We start from the raw sequence: 20,153 nt of genomic DNA, 5'->3' as shown, positions 1-20,153 counted from the left end.
AAAATCTAAATATTGAGAAAATCGCTTTTGAAGTTGTCCAAATGCAGTTCTTAGCAATGCATATTACTAATCAAAAAATAAGTTCTGATATATTTACGGTACATTTACAAAATATCTTCATAAAACATTATTTCTACTTTGATGATTTTTGGCAAAAAAGAAAAATCGATAATTTTGACCAATACAATGTATTTTTTTGGTCATTGGCCGAATTTATATTCATTTTGTATCCATGACCCCACACCTCCACACAATAAGTATGGATCTATATCTATATACAATATATATTTAGAATTGTTAGGACAATTCTAAGGGCCCACGCCTTTTAGGGGCCCCCAGAGATCTGCTTTTGTGTGGTAGGGGGGCCCAACCTCATATTTTGTCATAGGGCCCAAAATTGCGAGTGGCGCCCCTGGGCTGACGAACGTTCTAGAGGTGTGCATAATGCCGCGTTCCAGACAACCCGTAACTCGTGTTTTTCCGACCTTCTACCAGTGAAAGTGCACTGGAACGCAATCAAACCCGTGACTTCCCACTCGTGAACTCGTACTAGATGGATGTACTCCCAGTTATGAGTTCTGACGTAACATAGCCCGCGAAACAACAAAGTCAGCCCTAATGCGTGCGGTGTTTATGCAAGTGGCACACGGTGGAAAAATAGAGCTTAGGACAATATAATGTTGCAATCAAATTAATAATAATATAAAAATAATAATAATTCATAAATGTGCCCAGGCAGTTTGGCGTGACTTGCCTGGAACGCTACAAAGTCGTAAGTCGTGGTTTGAAGTGGTGATTTACCAGTTAAAAAAAACCTGCCTGGAACGCAGCATTATTTTCAGGGAAACGCACGGCGAACGTAGTACATGTCTATATCACTTCGCCACACGATTTCAGTTATTTCAAAGGTCCTTACAGCCCAAAACAGCAAAATAACCAATAGCTACAGTGACACTGGCAAAACTAATACATACGATAAACAACAGGATAAAAACGACAGATTATGTCCATGTTTTTTCCACAATATTACGTTTTATTATGTACGGAAAGCACATACTCTATTTCTCTCGCTCTCTCTCACTCACAGACGCACACACATACAGTTAGGACTCGCGCTAATGTTGTTAGCGCATCTCTGATGATAAACAACTTAAAAACGACATGACAGTTCTCACGCGAGGTAACAACGGCGTGGTCTTGAAGAAAGTGAACTTAAACTTTAACTGTCAGTAGAGACGATGCTGCCAGTCACCTTTGAGAGACACACAGACTTGAGAGAGGTAATTTACGATCTTAAACTCTCTCCCCCCTCTCTTGCCGTCCGTCTGCTTGTCTGTCGGTCTGTCTAAACTTCATTATTAACTGCATTAGTTTGCTATCAACGGCTCAAGCGTCGTTACTAGGTCTAAAATGATGTTTTGGAACTAGCAACGAAGCTGTTGGATGAGCTGCGTAAGAAATTAATCCTACTCACAATAGCATTTTAAGGATAAAAACTGGACGAATGTCTTGAAATATATCAATATATCGATGTCTTGAGGTGTGGTAACTGTAGTATAAGTGGAATAATCGATTTCGGGCCATAGAATTCTGCGAAAATTCTGCTTCGCGTCGTGACCTCATCACCACCTCCGGTCTGCATTATTTTCTAAGAATTCTACGGCCTGTCGTCAATTATTCCTCACACACACACACACACACACACACACACACACAAACACAAACACAAACACAAACACAAACACACACACACACACACACACACACACACACACACACACACACACACACACACACACACACACACACACACACACACACACACACACACACACACACATGTTGGGTTTACATGTTTTATGGGGACATTCCATAGGCGTAATGGTTTTCATACTGTACAAACCGTATTTTCTATCACCCTACACCTACCCTACACCTAAACCTAGCCCTCACAGGAGATTGTGCACACTTTTACTTCATCAAAAAAACTCATTGTGCATGATTTATAAGCCTGTTTCCTCATGGGGACCTGAGAAATGTCCCCACAAGGTCAAAATCTACTGGTATTCCTATCCTTGTGGGGACATTTGGTCCCCACAATGTGATGAATACCAGGTACACACACACACACACACACACACACACACACACACACACACACACACACACACACACACACACACACACACACACACACACACACACACATAGTATATAGATCCATACTTATTGTGTGTTTTCATCCATTCAATTTCTTCTAACAGTGTACATTACATTTTTATACATGTTTAGTAAGCATTTAAAGTCAACATGAACACAAAATATCCTTATTTACTTTCATTAATATTACACATTCCAGGTCGTACTGTAAGTGTGAACAAACCATATTATTCTTAACCATATTATTCTTAAGTTTAAAAAAAATCTTTTAGCAAAATAACAACTTGATTTTCCTTATTAACAGCTGTTTTTTCTTGTTCAACATTCAGTTTGAGATTTTTAAATGTAAATGTTTATTTTAAAATATACATCTTAAATATATTAAATATTGAATAAAACAACATTAGAATGAATTTAATGATCAATCATACTTTTTAATGGCAATTAAATAAAATATCACTAAAAGTGAAATACTTAAGATTTACTTTTGATCATCTCTTTATAAGTTTCCAAAAATCAGACTCAAACAGAAATTACAATCATCTTTTCAATTATGGTGTATGTCCAAGTGAAACGGCTTGTCGAACAAAAAAAAAAAAAAAACATGTAGGGTGGGACTTGATTTTGTCCATTGGGAACTTATTGGATCATCTGCTGATCTCATGTGAGTGACAGGTTGCTGGAGGGGATGGATTATCGCCCGTTGTACACAACATCAGAGAAGATGTTATTACGAGGGGGATGGGACATTAATGTTTTTGATTAAAGATTACGAAGGCTCATAAATGTTTTAGAAATAATGATGTGCACTGATAAATCATTTATAAAAAATGCCTCAGTATTCCATAAACACCCAAAATTGTACCCAACTGAGCAGTTATCTGCAGCGTGCTTTATCTTACATTCAACGCCCCATACTGAGCCTTTTCTCTCCAGAGTTATATCAGTGCTATCAGATGTCATAATCCTGTAGATGATGAGTGATATATGTGGTAAAAGCCAAGAACAGGGCCTCTCTTCTTGCCTTGAGAAACCATTTGTACAGCAATCTCTGAAGAAATCAGATATCTTTGGATTATATTTGCTGTTCTTTCATCTCCTCTCTTTTTACCGCAACGGTGTCCCGGCTTTGGGCGGTAGCCAATTAGTAATAGCCTCGGTACAAGTTAGCTATGAATATCATTGCCAAGCAAAAGATCAGACGCTGGAGTTGGCGTCTAGATATAGTTTTAGGCTGTTTGGTTGCTGCTAAATGGATATGATTGCAGACACATTGCCTCTGCTAATTCTATTCTCAATGCAGGACATGCCGCTCCCCATAGGGGCTCAGATGTAAGACATGAAGTCGTTTTGATGCGGAGATGCTGTTTTTATCGATCAATAAACCAGTCTTGGCCATTTTCAAATTCTATTTCTTTTCTTTCCCTCCCCTTTTCACATCAAATTTGAACTTGTCTGAGGGATTTCAGATTTTTTTTTGGCTAATCTCAGTGTTGTTAGATATTTCAGAGAGTATTTGAATGCAGGGAAACTCAGAGTATATATGTAAAGAAAAAGAAAAAGAAAGAAAGAAGGGGTAGGGTTGGAAGAGTACTGCTCAGAGCAAAAACATACAGTTGGTTCATGTGTGGGCCTATGCTTTGACGTTATTTCCCAAAAGGCAATAAAACTGGTAGCAGTTCTTGGAGCAAATGGACACAGAACTGCGAGAGTGTATATAATGTGAGAAATCGTATAAAAATTTCCCTTTAAACCAGACCACTTAAGCCAGACAAATAGATTTTTTTTATAGAGCTTTAAATTAATTCCTTTTATAGCTACCTGTGGTATTGTTATTTCTGAAGGTTGTATATTATGTTATGTCCAGGCTTCTTCGAGAGTAAAAATGTTGGGTCCAAATTTAAATTAGAAATCACTTTTGATATCATAATTTGGTATACAGGCAAGCCTCGGCACAGTTTGAGACATTGTGGTAAGACCTTCTAAAACTACATGTTTTGTGTCAAAGAAACACATCCAGTCTCCTTATGGAAGATTGATACATTTATTTATTTATTATATATATATTTTATTTTATTTTTGGCAAGTCTCGGCATTATTTGAGTCATTGTTGCAGTACCTTCTGAAACTACCAAGATTATTATTTGTTGACGAGAGCCATCCAGGCTTTTTAGGAAGACAAATTGCTCTAATTTTTTGTTTTGCTTCATTTTTTTTTTAAATCAGCACATTTTAAGATCTTGTTAAGCTCTCATCTGAAACACCCGGGTCCTTAAAGAGACTCTAAATTTATCTCTAAATTTATTTTATTCAGCTTTGTTTAGTTTAAGTTGGATTTTGGCAAGTTTTTGCACTATTTGAGACATTGTTGCAATACCTTGTAAAACTACAGGAATTACATTTTGTGTCAAAGAGAAACAACCAGTCTCTGTTTATTTTATTTTTGGCAAGTCTCAGCACAGTTTGAGACATTGTCGCAGTCCCTTCTGAAACTAGCAAAATTAGTATTTGTCAACGAGAACCATCCAGGCTTTTTAAGGAAGAAAATTGGCTCATTTTTTTTTTGTTTTGCTTGGTTTTTTTAATCTGCACATTTTAAGATATTGTTGAGATCTCCTCTGAAACATCCAGGGTTCCTAAAGCAGAAAACACGATGACTCTAAATTTAAACCAGTGTTTTCATCCTATTTTCTTTTAAGTTCATATTGAAATCTCTTATGATTGCAGACTTTAGTATTTTGGCAAGTTTTATGCAGCACAGTTTGACACATTGTTGAGATCCCATCTGAGGAGACACAAGACATTACTGGAGTCTTTTCTGAAAGAGAAAAAAAAACATTTGCTCTCAATTTAACATGCTTTTACTTTTAGCTATTGGGAGGTTTTTTGTTTGTAAAGGGTTTCTCAGCACACGATTTTCTTTGAAAAACGACATTGACTTTGCGAGGAGGAGTTAACTGGCACAATGCTCTTGGTTGTTTTCATTTGGATGTGTCTAATTGTTTAATGATGTTAGGTGCTGGCTAATTGAACACCCACTGTTCCAGTACCACTGTTTGTTGTGATAGTTTCCTGGGGAAAGAGCCACCGGTGTTCCTGCACCCCATTGAATTAGCCCTGATGAGCTTGGTCTTATCAGCCATCTCCTTTCAGTCAGAATATGACCCTCAGAAGTCCTCTCTCTCTCTCTCTCTCGAAACCGACAACATTATGTATGCCAAGGACGGCGAGGAATGCTTCCCAACGAAAGGTCCCTCGTGCACTCAGCATAATCTTGGTCATCAGCCCCCACGTATCGTGTTCAAATGAGGGTAGAATCTCTCAAACATCTTGGGAAACAGCTCATATTTAGTCAAACCACCCCAATCCCGTTTAGCAGGCTTTTAACAGCTGTAGCCATCAACAGCTCAAATATGTAGGTGGCATTCCCGCTGAGGAACAAGATTAGATTTTACATTAAAACGACTAAGACTTTGTCTTTCGTAGCTCAAGACTCAACTCACTTTCCTGCAAAGTACCGACGTGTTTACCTGTCTAGGCTGTCACGTCAAAATCAAACTCTGAATGGCCAGTGAACGTCTACCCGCGGCGATACAGACGTCTGTCAACGTCTAACGCCATTAACGCCACCTTCCACAAAACATCACCAACGCATTGCCTCAGCACTCACCAGCCCACTTTCAATAATCATTAAGTCTTTTCTCTTTCGCCTCTCAGCCATATTGTGGTTTCCAGGTACTGAATGACGGTTGGCTATTGTACGCCAGACAATGTCCTAGACAGCGAATTTTTTTGTTGCTCGGAGGACAGTCTGTGGCTGTATTGTGTTATATGTAAATTATAATCTCTACGGCATCTCCTTTGTTGGAGCTGCTGTATTTAACGCCGATGATTTGATATTGTCTCCCAGCGGCGGCACTTGTGAGCCTGTATCAAATTCATGGAGGTCAGTGGGGGAAGAGAGATGGAGTGTTGGATAAAGCAGTGAAGCGTCTGATGTTTTATGGAGATTTGCAGCCGTGTGTGTGTGTAATCGGTGGCTGATCCTGCTATTACCATCAGGTCCGTATCCAAATGTTTAACCACCTCGTTCTTTCTCGCACAGCTGCCTTGCGTATCATTTGCGCAAAAAGCGTGTTTGACGTCCACAAACAATGTTTAGGTTGATTAGACGAGTACTACATTAACAGTTGTTATTCTCGTTGTCCCTCCCATGGCCTTTCTGCACAGCAAGTGTTTACTTTGGCATTTACTTCTTGGCTTTTTTCTCCTCATGCGCCACAACAATGGCTTAGATTAATGGCATATCTTAAATTAAATAACAAAAGCCAAATGCAATCTGCTCAAGATAGGGCAAAATAAGGGACAGAGAAAAAAAAAAACTCACAAGAAAACAAATAATTAATGTCGCACAAGGAGTGACGGCTCCAATTCATGAAGCAATTTTATTCCCTGGCCGCTGAGACACGCAGAAGCTGTAAACGTTGGGCCAGGGAGCAGCATGAGGGTGCAGAGGAGCGCTGATGACAGCCAGTAGACTCATTGTGACTGGAGCGTTGGCTCTGCAGCCGCTGGGCTAACTGCTCCATTAATCATCCACACAGGCCTGCACATCACCCCCCCAAATGCACAGCAGCAAAAAGCCAAGCATTTATCCCAAAGTGGAAGGAGCACTGGAACCTGCTTACTATGATCTTTGCTAGTTTCTCAATGAAATATGTCCACTTTAAAATCAAAATTTCAATAGATCGATAGATATATAGATAGATAGACTAGGTACTTCTTTTGAATAAGTACTTACTTAAATTACATGTAATCCATTTAATGCAAGTGAAAGGGACCCTCAAAGTTGCTACTTTAAAAACCATGCAAAATTTTGGGTGTAATTACTCTAATTTAATTAAGTAACAATTGCATATCAAAAAATATTTTTATTATTTTAATATGTTCCCTAAGGTTTGCTTGTGTTTTTTGCAAAGAAAAGTAATTTTTTTGTATTAATATTTTCAACCCACATTCTGACCCTTTGTCTAAGACAACCTGTTTTTAAGGGGCAGGTCCTTTAGGTCTTCACAGTAATCGGCAACTGTTAAGATTGGCTAACGTAATTGCATAATTCCCTGACAAAGCATTATGAGATAATTTACTTACAGTTCGGGATGCAGCTGCAGTCTGATATCGTACCACTTTGTGTTTCAACTAATGTTACTTTGTGAACTTTCTATGGCATTGTGCCTTGATTACAAAACAACATGCTCTGAAGTCTGAACAATTCTGTGACCAATCTGGGATGCCATTAAAAACAAACTATCCACTTGTTGCTTATGCTAGGATCCTAATGATATCTATACAAACGAAATGCGTCAAAGCGAACGTTCTATCACTTCATTTGTCCCGATGATGGACTCAAGCGTGTGGACTGTGTCAGAAAGAGATCACGCATCTGTATATCCAGTGTAGACAAGATAGCGGCAGTGATTGTAATTTCTATTTGCTTTTAATGTGACACAACACAACAGTCGCATTCAAGTATTCAAGTGTCAGCCATTAAGCGACTGAAGGCCAGTGAGCGGGGCCTATGGTGAGAAGATGACTATTCATTGATGCTTTGCTCTGGAGGCAGTGTTTATGCAAATGTTTGTGCACGGGTGACCTTGCACCTCAGATCCAAATGAGCCATTTTTGGAGCTTGACTAAATAAATGCTTTGTTTATAATCAGGAGGATATTTTATGCTTTGAAACTTGCAGGATGTTTTAATAATACAAAGACCTCTTACAGTATATGCCAAAAGATCAAGGCAAATTTGATTTGTCATGTCATGACCTCTTAAAAAAACATGGAAAATGTTGGGTGTAATTACTGTAATTTAATTACTTTTCTCTTTAAAAAGTTAAAGGAGAAGTTCACTTCCAGAACAAAAAATTACAGATAATTTACTCCCCCTTGTCATCCAAGATGTTCAGGTCTTTCTTCAGTTGTAAAGATTTTTATTTTTATTTTTTTTTTGTTGAGGAAAACATTTCAGGATTTTTATGCATTTAGTGAACTTCTATGGTGCCCTCGAGTTTGACCTTCCAAAAGGCAGCTTCAAAGAGTTCTAAACGAACCCAGCTGAGGAAGAAGGGTCTTATCTAGTGAAACAATTGGTTATTTTCTGAAAAAAAAAAAAAATACAATTTATATTCTTTTTAACCTCAAGTGCTCATCTTGTCTAGCTCTGCGTGTACTCTGTGTATTTTGGTTCAAGACAATTAGAGTAGGTTGAAAAACTCCCATCTCATTCCTCCCCTACATCGCTGTTTTACCTTTTTTTGTAAAGGGTGTTTGACGTTCTTTGCACGTTCACTTTGTAAACACTGGGTCGGTACTTCTGCAGTAATGTAGGACAATTTTGAAGTTGAAGGAGAAAATGAGATGGGAGTTTTTCAACATATCCTAACTGTATTGACCCGGATTACACAGAGTATGCATGCGCATGGCAGAGCTAGACAAGACGAGCTATGTGGAGAGAAATCCTGAAATATTTTCTTCAAAAAACATAATTTCTTTACGACTGAAGAAAGAAAGACATGAACATCTTGGATGACAAAGGGTGAGTAAATTATCCTTACATTTTTGTTCTGGAAGTGATCTTGTCTTTTAACTTTGGGTAAAATGAAGCACATCCTGGTTGTACAACAGCAACAAATGAGAACAAGAGGCACAACAAAACAGGGACCATGTCATATTGTGTCAACATTTTTATATTCATAAATAAAGTACAAAATCAGGTACTAGCAACTCAACTGGGAAAAAAAACATTGCGCCTCAAAAAAGCGTTCTGAAGCGCTCACAGCTAGACGTTTTAACCAGCTTTAGTGAACTGAACACACATCCTTAGAATTCAGTCTTTGAACTTCCATTTTTGTGGTAGCTCTATAGCATCACTGTAGAAGGGTAATTACCTGGTGAAGTGGATTTACTTATTGTAGAGTTAACAAAAGTTATATGCATTGTAATGTTCAAAGCGGATGTCATAACAAATGAAAATAGACTGGAAAGATTTTAAAACAACCTTGTTTTCATGCTGTGGAAATCAAAAGAAAGACAGAAGACATTGAGCGCACCGCTGAGAATGGGCAGAGCCCTGTAGAATCTGTAGAAGGTCTGTAGATTGTCAGAAAATCTAACTCTAACTAATTTGTTTGTGTTCCACAGAAGAAAGAAAGTCATATACATCTGGAACAGCTTGAGGATGAGTAAACGGTGAGAGAATTTTTATTTTATGCCACAGTTTCTCTTTTAACAGCTAAACTGACAATCCTGATAAGGGAGATATTATATGTAAACTTGTGCCCCCATTACTAATTCAAAACATGGCAGAGCCTCCTCTTATCTAGGCTCACTTTCACAAGTATGTGAACCATGAGGCAGTACACTAAGAATAACCCCTGCAGAAACCAACTCATGTTGAAAGCATCTACACTGAATAAACGTTTTGTGATGACAGAACAATTACTTCATAATTGAATTTAAGGCTCATTATCCGTGGGGCACAGAATGCTTGGGCTAATGGCTTTCATTCAAATGACAGCCAGCATTCATCTGCACTCATCAGAGCATTCCAAACATCTCAGCCATTCCCCAACGGACCAATGTTTATACACTGGAATGCGAGTAAAATGGGCCTGATAATTATCAACATAACTTTGGATCTGATGATTTTCGACTGTACATTTGAACGTGTTCTTTATTCACAGCCCACGATAAGATACAGACACACATGTATAAATGAAAATAAAAATGTACTACACAGACATGAACAATCACCTCACACATATATTTATTTTAAGATTGCTTAAAAAACATGACCATAATGTAGTCCTCTTTTGAAACACAAGCCACATGCAAGCACTCTGACACACTGTAACGCGGAAAGAGTTAACCCTAACTGTAATTTTTCCCTTGTCTCTCATTCCTTTTTTTCCCTCGTCTTTTTGTGAGCACATGATAAAAGAATGCATGGAATGCCAGTGAGCGCGGCGCCAGCAGTGTTTCCAGTAGCACTGGCCGATGAGAACTGGGAGGGTGGAGGTGGGGTCGAGCCTGGAGACTGGGCTTTCTTTACTGTGTTTGGGGAAATTACTGCTTTTTTCCATATAAAGTAGTGCATTCCACAGGCTGACTGGCAAACTAAACCTCCTCTCGCTTCGTAAAGGGACAGAATTAGAGATGTAAGGAAAGAGACATAAAAACTGAAAGGGGGGAAACACATTCCTAAATCCAGGACGTATACAGCACTAGAAAGTATACAGTTACAGGAAAAGACTCTGAATCAGACCAGTAAAAGCATTCAGCTGTGTGACATCACTTCCTCAAGTGCATACAGAGGTCACATTCTGAAACAAAACATGAGCTCTTTTGAATTTTGAATTCTGAAGGATGAAATATGTAACACTAAACCAAAAAGGTGTGGAAGGAATGATGCTCCCTTTCTCTCTACTGAGCTGTGCCTTCCACACTTTTAATGTTACATTTTGTATCCTTCACAAGGGTAGAGACTGTAACACTAAACTGAATAAATCAGCCATTTAGGTGAACTCATCGCTCATAAAAACACCCACTTGATTGGTTCCTTAATGAATCAGTGTTTTTCAGCACATTGATTGAGTGAATGATTTAATCATAAATACAGTCACTTGATGTCTTCCTAAACGAATTAGCTAAGCGAATGATTCAATGACTCACTCATAATGACAATGGCTTTACTGTCCATTGGATGTACACTTCAAAATTTAGCCAGAAATAGTAGGGTACTTTTTTGCCTACTGTTTAGGGAAGTATACAGTGCCTTGCGAAAGTATTCACACCCCTGCATTTTTTCTTCCACATTTTGTTATGTTGCTACCTTATGTTAAACTGCTTTAAATTATTTTTCCTACATCAATCTACACCCCATACACCATAATGGCAAAGCAAAAAAACATGATGTTTTTAACATCTTTGGAAATTTATTACAAATAAAAAACTTAAATGATTCCATTGCATAAGTATTCATACCCTTATCTGGGACAGTTGAAATTTAGCTCAGGAGCATTCATATTGCTTGTAGATGTTACTATATTTTAAGTGGAGTTAACCTGTGGCAAATTCAATTGAAAGTGTATGATTTGGAAAGGCACACGTCTAAATAAAAGGTCTAACAGGGGAAAATGCATATTAGAGCAAAAACCAAGCCCTGAAGTAAAAAAAAATGCCTGTAGAGCTCAGAAACAGGAATGCATTGAAGGTTCACAGAAGGTTCACAGAAGCATGTAGTCTCCGTTACCCTTAATGCAAGAAGTTTAAAACAACAAGGACTCTTCCTAGAGCTGGCCTCCAAGTCAAACTGAGCAATTGGTGGAGAAGAGCTTTGGTTAGAATGGTGACCAAGAACCTGATGGTCACTCTAGTTGAGCTACATGATCATATGTGAAGACAGGAGAAACCTACAGGACAAACATCACTGCAACACTCCACTGATCTGACTTTATGGCAGTGTGACAAGGCTCAATCCTCTCCTCAGTGAAGACACATGAAAACACTATTGGAATCTGCAAAAAAGCACCTGAAGGACCCTCAGACTGTGAAAAACGATATTTTCTAGTCTGATGAACCTCAATTCCAAACACCCTATAGAGGAAACCAGGCACTGCTCATCACCTGCAGAGTACCATCCTAAAAGTAAAGTCTGCTGGTAGCAGCCTCATGCTGTGTGGCTGTTTTTGAGCAGCAGGGACTGAGGGACTCATCAGATTAAAAGGAAAGCTCAGCACAACAAAATATAGAGATAGCCTTAATGAAAACCCAGTCCAGAGCATGCAGAACCTCAGACTGGGCAGAAGGTTCACTTTCCAACAGGACAATGAGCCTAAACACACAGCAAGAGTGGTCCAGCCAGAGTCTAGGCTTGGACCCAATCAAACATTTCTGGAGAAACCTGAAAATGTGTGCCTGCCCTCATCTAACTTGACAGAGTTTGAGAGGTGAAACGGTTAGGAGAAGAATGGCAGATAATTGCCAAATGCTAATGTACAAAGCTTGTTGCATTATACCAAAAAAGACTTAAAGCTGTAAAGGCACTTCAGCTAAGTACTGAGTTAAGAGTATGAATATTTATGCAATGTACTTATTTCAAGTTTTGACAGTTCTGTTTGCTTTGTCATAATGATGTATAGAGTGTAGATTAATGTGGGGAAAAAGTCATTTATAGCAATACTGCCGCTCTGTAGTGAACACAGGGTATGTGTGATTGCATATCTCGAAAGTGAAAGTAAAAAATGAGTGCGCATTCAAAAGTGATTTCAATGCCCTGCATATTGATAGCGGCTCCCCATATTTATTCCCTTTAGGGGTTCCATAGTACACGTAATTACCTTTCCGAATACGTTTTTTTATTTTTATTTTATTCGGGCACGTCCCTTCTCATTATGGACTCAATTCAGAAAATTGATTAAGTGCGTGAATAAATTACTTTACTGTTTTAGGTATTTTCTTTTTGAATATCCTGTTTCCACACAAAATAGGCTGTAATATCACTAAAACCAAATGGGTTGGGAATGCTATTTTGTATGTGTGTGTGTGTGTGTGCATAGCTGTTACAAATTTTGACACAGCTGGAACGACTAACTTTATTAATCACCCAGCACTGTTTTATATTGTGCACTTTTAAACTCAGATTTACTGAAGGAGACAGCATTGCAAAATGTATTCTTAGTCAATTTGTCTGTTAGTTAGTGATCTATGAAAACCTGCTGGGGGAAAATGAGTCTGAGATCATAGTGGAGGAACATACACAAAGGTCTCCATTTCATAAACAGCTCTGGGGTAGGTCAGCCATTATTCCATGTGAAATTCAGGGTGATAAATCCAAAGTCCCCCCCCCCCCTCTGGTAATGCATGCCACTCAGTCTTGGTCATAGATGGCAGTTCATTCAGATTCTCTAAAAGAAGATTAAATTGCATTTTAGGTTCTGTGCAGATAAAATTCAAACCGCATATTGCCATTATTTGATCATTTCAAATTCACCAGTGGAAAATGTGTTTTCTTGCAAAAAGGTAATTTTACACCGTTGCCTCAGTAGTCCTAAGGTTCAATCTAGTGCAGCATTTCAGTCTTTTTTTTAAAGTAAATGATATACTTCTCACACGTTTCAGCTCAGATAGGCTTGCACTAAAAACTTCATTTTTTAATAAGCTGTTTGCCTGACTATAAACTGAATATACTGCTCCTGCTTGATGTTGTGCTTGATCTAATTATTAAAAGTAAATATTTATTTAACCTTCATGTTGTGTTCTGGACATTTTCTCTTTTCCCCAAAAATGCTAGTTAATGTTATTGCATTAGTCTAGACTAAACCTTTTTGACTTTCTATATGTGACCCTGGACCACAAAACCAGTCACAAGTAGCGTGGGTATATTTGTAGCAATAGCCAAAAATACATTGTATGGGTCAAAATTATCAAATTTTCTTTTATGCCAAAAATCATTGGGATATTAAGTAAAGATAATGTTCCATGAAGATATTTTAATAAATTTCCTACCATAAATACAGGTGCATCTTAATAAATTAGAATGTCATGGAAAAGTTAATTTATTTCAGTAATTCAACTCAAATTGTGAAACTTAAATAAATTCAATGCACACAGACTGAAGTCGTTTAAGAATTTGGTTCTTTTAATTGTAATGATTTGGCTCACATTTAACAAAAACCCACTAATTCACTATCTCAACAAATTAGAATATAATGAAATGCCAATCAGCTAATCAACTCAAAACCCCTGCAAAGGTTTCCTGAGCCTTCAAAATGGTCTCTCAGTTTGGTTCATTAGGCTACACAATTGTGGGGAAGACTGCTGATCTGACAGTTGTCCAGAAAACAATCATTGACACTCTTCACAAGGAGGGTAAGCCACAAACATTCATTGCCAAAGAGTGCTGTATCCAAGCATGTTAACAGAAAATTGAGTGCAAGGAAAAAGTGTGGAAGAAAAAGATGCACAACCAAACGAGAGAACCGCGCAGCCTTGAGAGGCTTGTCATACAAATCGATTCAAGAATTTGGGTGAACACAAGGAATGGACTGAGGTTGGGGTCAAGGAATAAAGAGCCACCACACACAGACGTGTCAAGGAATTTGGCTACAGTTGTCGTATTCCTCTTGTTAAGCCACTCCTGAACCACAGACAATGTCGGAGGCATCTTAACTGGGCTAAGGAGAAGAAGAAATGGACTGTTGCCTAGTGCTCCAAAGTCATCTTTTCAGATCAGAGCAAGTTTCTATTTCATTTGAGTCTGGAGGAAAGGATAAGCTCATAGCCCAAGTTGCTTGAAGTCCAGTGTTACGTTTTCACATTCTGTGATGATTTGGGGTACAATGTCATCTGCTGGTGTTGGTCCACTGTGTTTTTTGAAAACCAAAGTCACTGCACCAATTTACCAAGAAATTTTAGAGCACGTCATGCTTCCTTCAGCTGACCAGCTTTTTAAAAATGCTGATTTAATTTTCCAGCAGGATTTGGCACCTGCCTACACCTTCAAAAGCTCCAAAAGTTGGTTAAATGACCATGGTGTTGGTGTGCTTGACTGGCCAGCAAACTCACCAGACCAGAACCCCATAGAGAATTTATGGGGTATTGTCAAGAGAAAAATGAGATACAACAGACCAAAAAAATGCAGATGAGCTGAAGGCCACTAGTAACCTGGGCTTCCATACCACCTCAGCAGTGCCACAGACTGATCACCTCCGAATTGAGGCAGTAATTAAAGCAAAAGGAGCCCCTACCAAGTATTGTGTACAAATACAGTACATAAATATCACTAAAAATGTTTTTTATTGGTCTTTTTTATTGAAGTATTCTAATTTGTTGAGAGAGTGAATTGGTGAGTTTTTGTTAAATGTGAGCCAAATCATCACAATTAAAAAAAAAACCAAAGACTTAAACTACTTCAATCTGTGTGCATTGGATTTATTTAATACACGAGTACACCTGTATATCAAAACTTAATTTTTGTTTAGTAATATGCATTGTAAATATTTAGATTTTTTTTGCACCCTCAGATTCCAGATTTTTAAATAGTTGTATCTTGACCCTTATTACTGGTTTTGTGGTCCAGGGTCACACATTATATGCATAACAATTCGCATTATTTAGTATGTTGTAAATGCATTATTTTCTTCTTATATTTGTAGTTTAATGTATCCTGTGCCTTTTCAAAAGCACTTCAGAAAAAAGAAAAACATTGTTGAACTAATGCACCCTGTTTTCATTTCTCTAGTCCTGTTGCATTAACCCTCTCTGAACCTCTCGGCACAGCAACAAAGCCTAAATGACGGTGAAAAAGAAATACAGACACTTTCTTTGTTACATTGGAGTGCTGCTCCACCTTTGCTCAAAGTATGATGTCAGAATCTCCCTGAAAAAGCACTGAGAGCCAAAAGAATCAAAACAAGTCAAAGTGCTCATTCCGCTGGAGTTTCTGAGATGCCATTAGAGAAGTCGCTCGGGTTCATTCTTTTCTTGACACTTAATGAACAACAGTAGCCAGACACAAACCCATAATCTGCTAATGTGTTCGGCCCTCATAGCAAGCTTCACTGGGCAGCTATGCCGTAATGACGCTCTTGCCCTCTCTTTTCCGTGTGCATGGAGACGTGAAGCTTCACATCGAAACAATATGGACATAGATGATGTTTGTTTCTGGCCTGGTAAAGTCAAAGAGAGGATCATTTCATCTCATCAAGTCTGATTCACTTCACCCGTCCCTCTAAAATACATTCAAATGTGCCTTGAGTAAAAAATTGGTTTTCAGTTTTAGCTTCACAGAGACCAGAAAATCTCCTGAATTTATTTAGTTGTTTTTCTGATAGTATAACCTCATAATACCCATTACAGACAAAAAAAGAACTATAATAACAGCTATTTGTACTTCAAACATTTTTGTTTCTCTGCATTGCACCCTAATGTACTTTTAAGACAGGCAGTCGATATATCTCAGGTCTTTTAATGTGGTCCATAACTTCACAAACCTTCATAACCACACTGAATTGTTGTGGCAATAACATTCACAGTGTATTTTGATTCAGCTCGTATATTGATGCAATATGCATCCATTGCTATTTATAGCATCATGTTGCTTGTCACATTTCAGAACAGACACAATTCCCTGTTTAGTGGATGGTGTATTGTCAAAGTGATATAATTAGGGCCCGAGCACCGATGGTGTGAGGACCCTATTGAATCTGCTCCGTTTATTATTAGGGCCCGAGCACCGATGGTGTGAGGACCCTATTGGATCTGCTCCGTTTATTATTATTATTAGGGCCCGAGCACCGATGGTGTGAGGACCCTATTGGATCTGCTTCGTTTATTATTAGGGCCCGAGCCCAAAAGGGCGAAGGCCCTATTGTTCTTCTAAGGGTTATTATTTTTTTTTTTTTTTTTTTTTTTTTTTTTCTTTTTTTCAACCTTCCGGGCACTTTTGGGGACCTTAACATACTCAAAAACTCTTGAAAATTTGCACACACGTCGGAATCTGCGGCCATCAGGACGCCAAAGAGGCTGGGACCCGGGCGTGGTTCAGGGCCTCTACAGCGCCCCCTGGAACACAGTTTGAAAACTTGATGTACTGCGCACACATACTTGCATGTATTGATATGAAACTCGGTACACATATAGATCTCACTGAGCCAAACAACTTTTGTACTCTATGTCATGGGCTCCACGCAACAGGAAGTGAGATATTTAGGGCTGTTTAAAAAGCGCATGCTCTGGAATTTAACGTACTCCTCCCAGGAATTCCATGGGATTGTCACCAAACTCGGTCAGCATGATCTCAAGACATTGGGGACGCTAAATTGCGAGGAGATTTTTGATATCTCGAACGGTTTGGCCGTGGCAAGGCGACAAAGTTATGGCGAGAAATGAGAAACAGGAAGTGTCTAATAACTGTTGACCACATTGCCTGATTCTGATGAAACTTCACCAGTTTGTTCGTTGTATGATGCCGATTCCATAAATGTGACTATTATGAGTCAAAGTTATAGCGCCACCAACTGGCAGCAGGAAGTGTGTCATTTTCAAAATGCTTTGATATCAGCCTCTTAATTTTACTCGATTTTCTTTAAACTTCATCAAAATCATGTCAAAACACGGCCGATAAGAATATGTAAAGGGGTCGATGATAAATCGAATGCTGTTGCCATGGCAACATGTCAAACTTTAAAATTAGATTCCTGTCTTTTCGAGGCAGTTAACATGCTTAGAATTTCATGAAACTCAACACACACATCAATATTTATGATAGTTAGACACTGGCAAAAGGTCATAAATGGGCGTGGAGCAGGCACTCTATAGCGCCATCTTTTGACAAAAGTTGGGGGGTTAGTTTTTCCTACAGTCACTAAACTCTGTACATATATTAATCTCATCAATTTGGACAACTTTCTAAATCAAACTCATTAGCTGAGACCAACAGGAAGCCGGCTATTTTGATTTGAATGTGGATTTTTGGAAAAATCAGGCTGTAAACAAATGCACACTACTTCTAAGAACAACCAGCTGTTCACACCAAACTTTTTTAACATGAAGAGAATATTCTGAAGATGTTAAATTGCGACCGGATTTTGGATATCTTGAACAGTGTGGACGTGGTGATTTTTTAAAGATATAGTAAAAAATATTTTTATATCTTTAAAGTGCAGCATCCAAACTCTTTAAAACTTTTTTCACACAGAGATCTAATCATTCTGAGCAAGTGCTGGAAATAAAAAATGTATACAAGCTTCTATGAATTAAAGAAAATTTAAAAAAGAACTCAGAAACCTGCTGTCACTCTGGTGAATGTCTCTACAGTATGTGTGTGCGTTCAGTCAGGCACAGAGAAGCTCATTATTGCAGGGGGGAGGGGTGAGAGGCAGAGAGGGTGACAGAGTAGAGAGCCATCCTACAGACCATCTTTGAACAAAATGCACATACTGTATGTAGTGTAATTACATAAATATGTCTGATCTTTGAGAGTCTGATATTTTGAGAAAATATAAAGGGTCACTAAGTCTTTCATTGTTCATTTTTTGCAGTTGTTGTTTTTTATTTATTTTTTACTTAACTGTACCATGAACTTGTCCTATTCAGTCACATAGCAAAAGATTTTAAAAAATACAACTTTTTAGCATGATCAATTTATCTTCATTGATAGACAATATTTACATAGTGTTATTTATTGAATATAAAATCATAATAATAAAAAATTAAGACAAACTTTGACAACAAAACAAACGTTACTGTTATCTCTTCAAAACATCTGAAAACCATAATTTTAAGATCAGTTATATATATGTATCACCCCGTTAAAATACTCAACTTGATTTTTAAAGATATTTTGAAAGAATGAAGCATTTATAGAGCACTTTATTGTGTATTGCTGTACACCCACATGAACTGTGTTCATGTTCATGTTAATTCACAGTACATAAACTTTATATGAATACTTTTTTTAGCTTAATATTAATTAACATTAATAAATGCTATTTATTTATTGGTCATGTTAACTGATATAGTTAATTTTAACAAATGAAACTGGATGGCAACATTTTATATTTTGTGTGTATGTGTCTGTGTGTTGATTTTAAAGTGTAACCCTTTCAATTCTGTAAACTTAAAATCCAAACTAGCAGATGGTTACTGTGAATGCATGTGCCAACTGGGCACCGTCTTCCTTATTGATTCTTAGTTATGACAACAATTGATTTTATACAAAAATATATTATACAAAAATTGTACAGATAGGTAACAATGACATTTAAGCAGAAGTGGTGGATATAAAGGAAGCAATAATAACATTTTGCTATCATCATGAATTACATGTTCTTATTTGTAGCATACTGGTTCACAGTTGGCATCTATCTGAAGTCCTTGCATTGATTGCATTTAATTAAATCAACATTATATTTGGTCAGTCTGATCTTGAGGCCTTAGAGATGTTAAATTGTGAAGATCTTGAGTTTTCATTAAAGGGCATGTCCGTGGTGGCCTGACAAAGTTTGATGTTTCTGCATAGACATAGAAGTGGTTATAACTTAGCCTGAAAATGTCTGATCTGCCACAAAATTCACAGGTTTGGTAAGAGTCCTGGCCTGAAGACACCTAAAGACCAATATTCAGATATTATCATAGCGCCACCTGTTGGCAGCAGGATATCTCATATATTTCACTAACTCAAACACACCAAGGTCAATCTGCACCAAACTTCATATGTTTGATAATAGTGCTGGCCTGAACACATCTACATGTCAATAATCAGTTATAGGCATAGCGCCACCAGCTGGCAGCAGCAATTTTGGCACATTTAAATGACTTATGACATATTTTTGCTATATTTACTGTATTAAAAGCATACTGCCCACCGATTGCTGTTTTCCTGAAGCCACCGGTCGGCGGTGAGCCCGGGTGCGAGGGCCCGTTCATCGCTGCTCGCAGCTTTAATTATTAGGGCCCGAGCACCGATGGTGTGAGGACCCTATTGAATCTGCTCCGTTTATTATTATTATTATTATTATTATTCTTCTTCTCCAAAGTGAATCGCATTTTAGAGGACCTAAACATTCCCGAAAACTCACAAAACTTTGCACACACATCAAACCTGGCGAAAATTTACGTCTGATTTGGGTTTCAGAAGTGGGTGTGGCAAAATGGCTCGACAGCGCCACCTTTAGACGTTCAGCGGTGTGCGCTTTCAGCTGTGATTCACGTACATGCACCGAAATCGGTACACACATGTAACTCACCAATACCTACAAAAAAGCCTCTTGGAACAAAATCCGGAACCCAACAGGAAGTCGGTTAATATTAATATTCTCAGCAAAATTTGTGTCATTTTTGCCTTTTTCAGGTGTCGTACTTGAACGAACTCCTCCTACAGATTTATTCGGATCAACGCCAAATTTGCAGAGTCTAGTCTAAAGCCCTTTGTGA

The sequence above is a fragment of the Garra rufa genome, chromosome 21 (assembly GCF_049309525.1).
Source record: "Garra rufa chromosome 21, GarRuf1.0, whole genome shotgun sequence".
Classification (NCBI taxonomy): domain Eukaryota; kingdom Metazoa; phylum Chordata; class Actinopteri; order Cypriniformes; family Cyprinidae; genus Garra; species Garra rufa.
The sequence above is the reverse complement of the archived record's forward strand: the minus strand, read 5'-3'. Positions refer to the sequence as shown.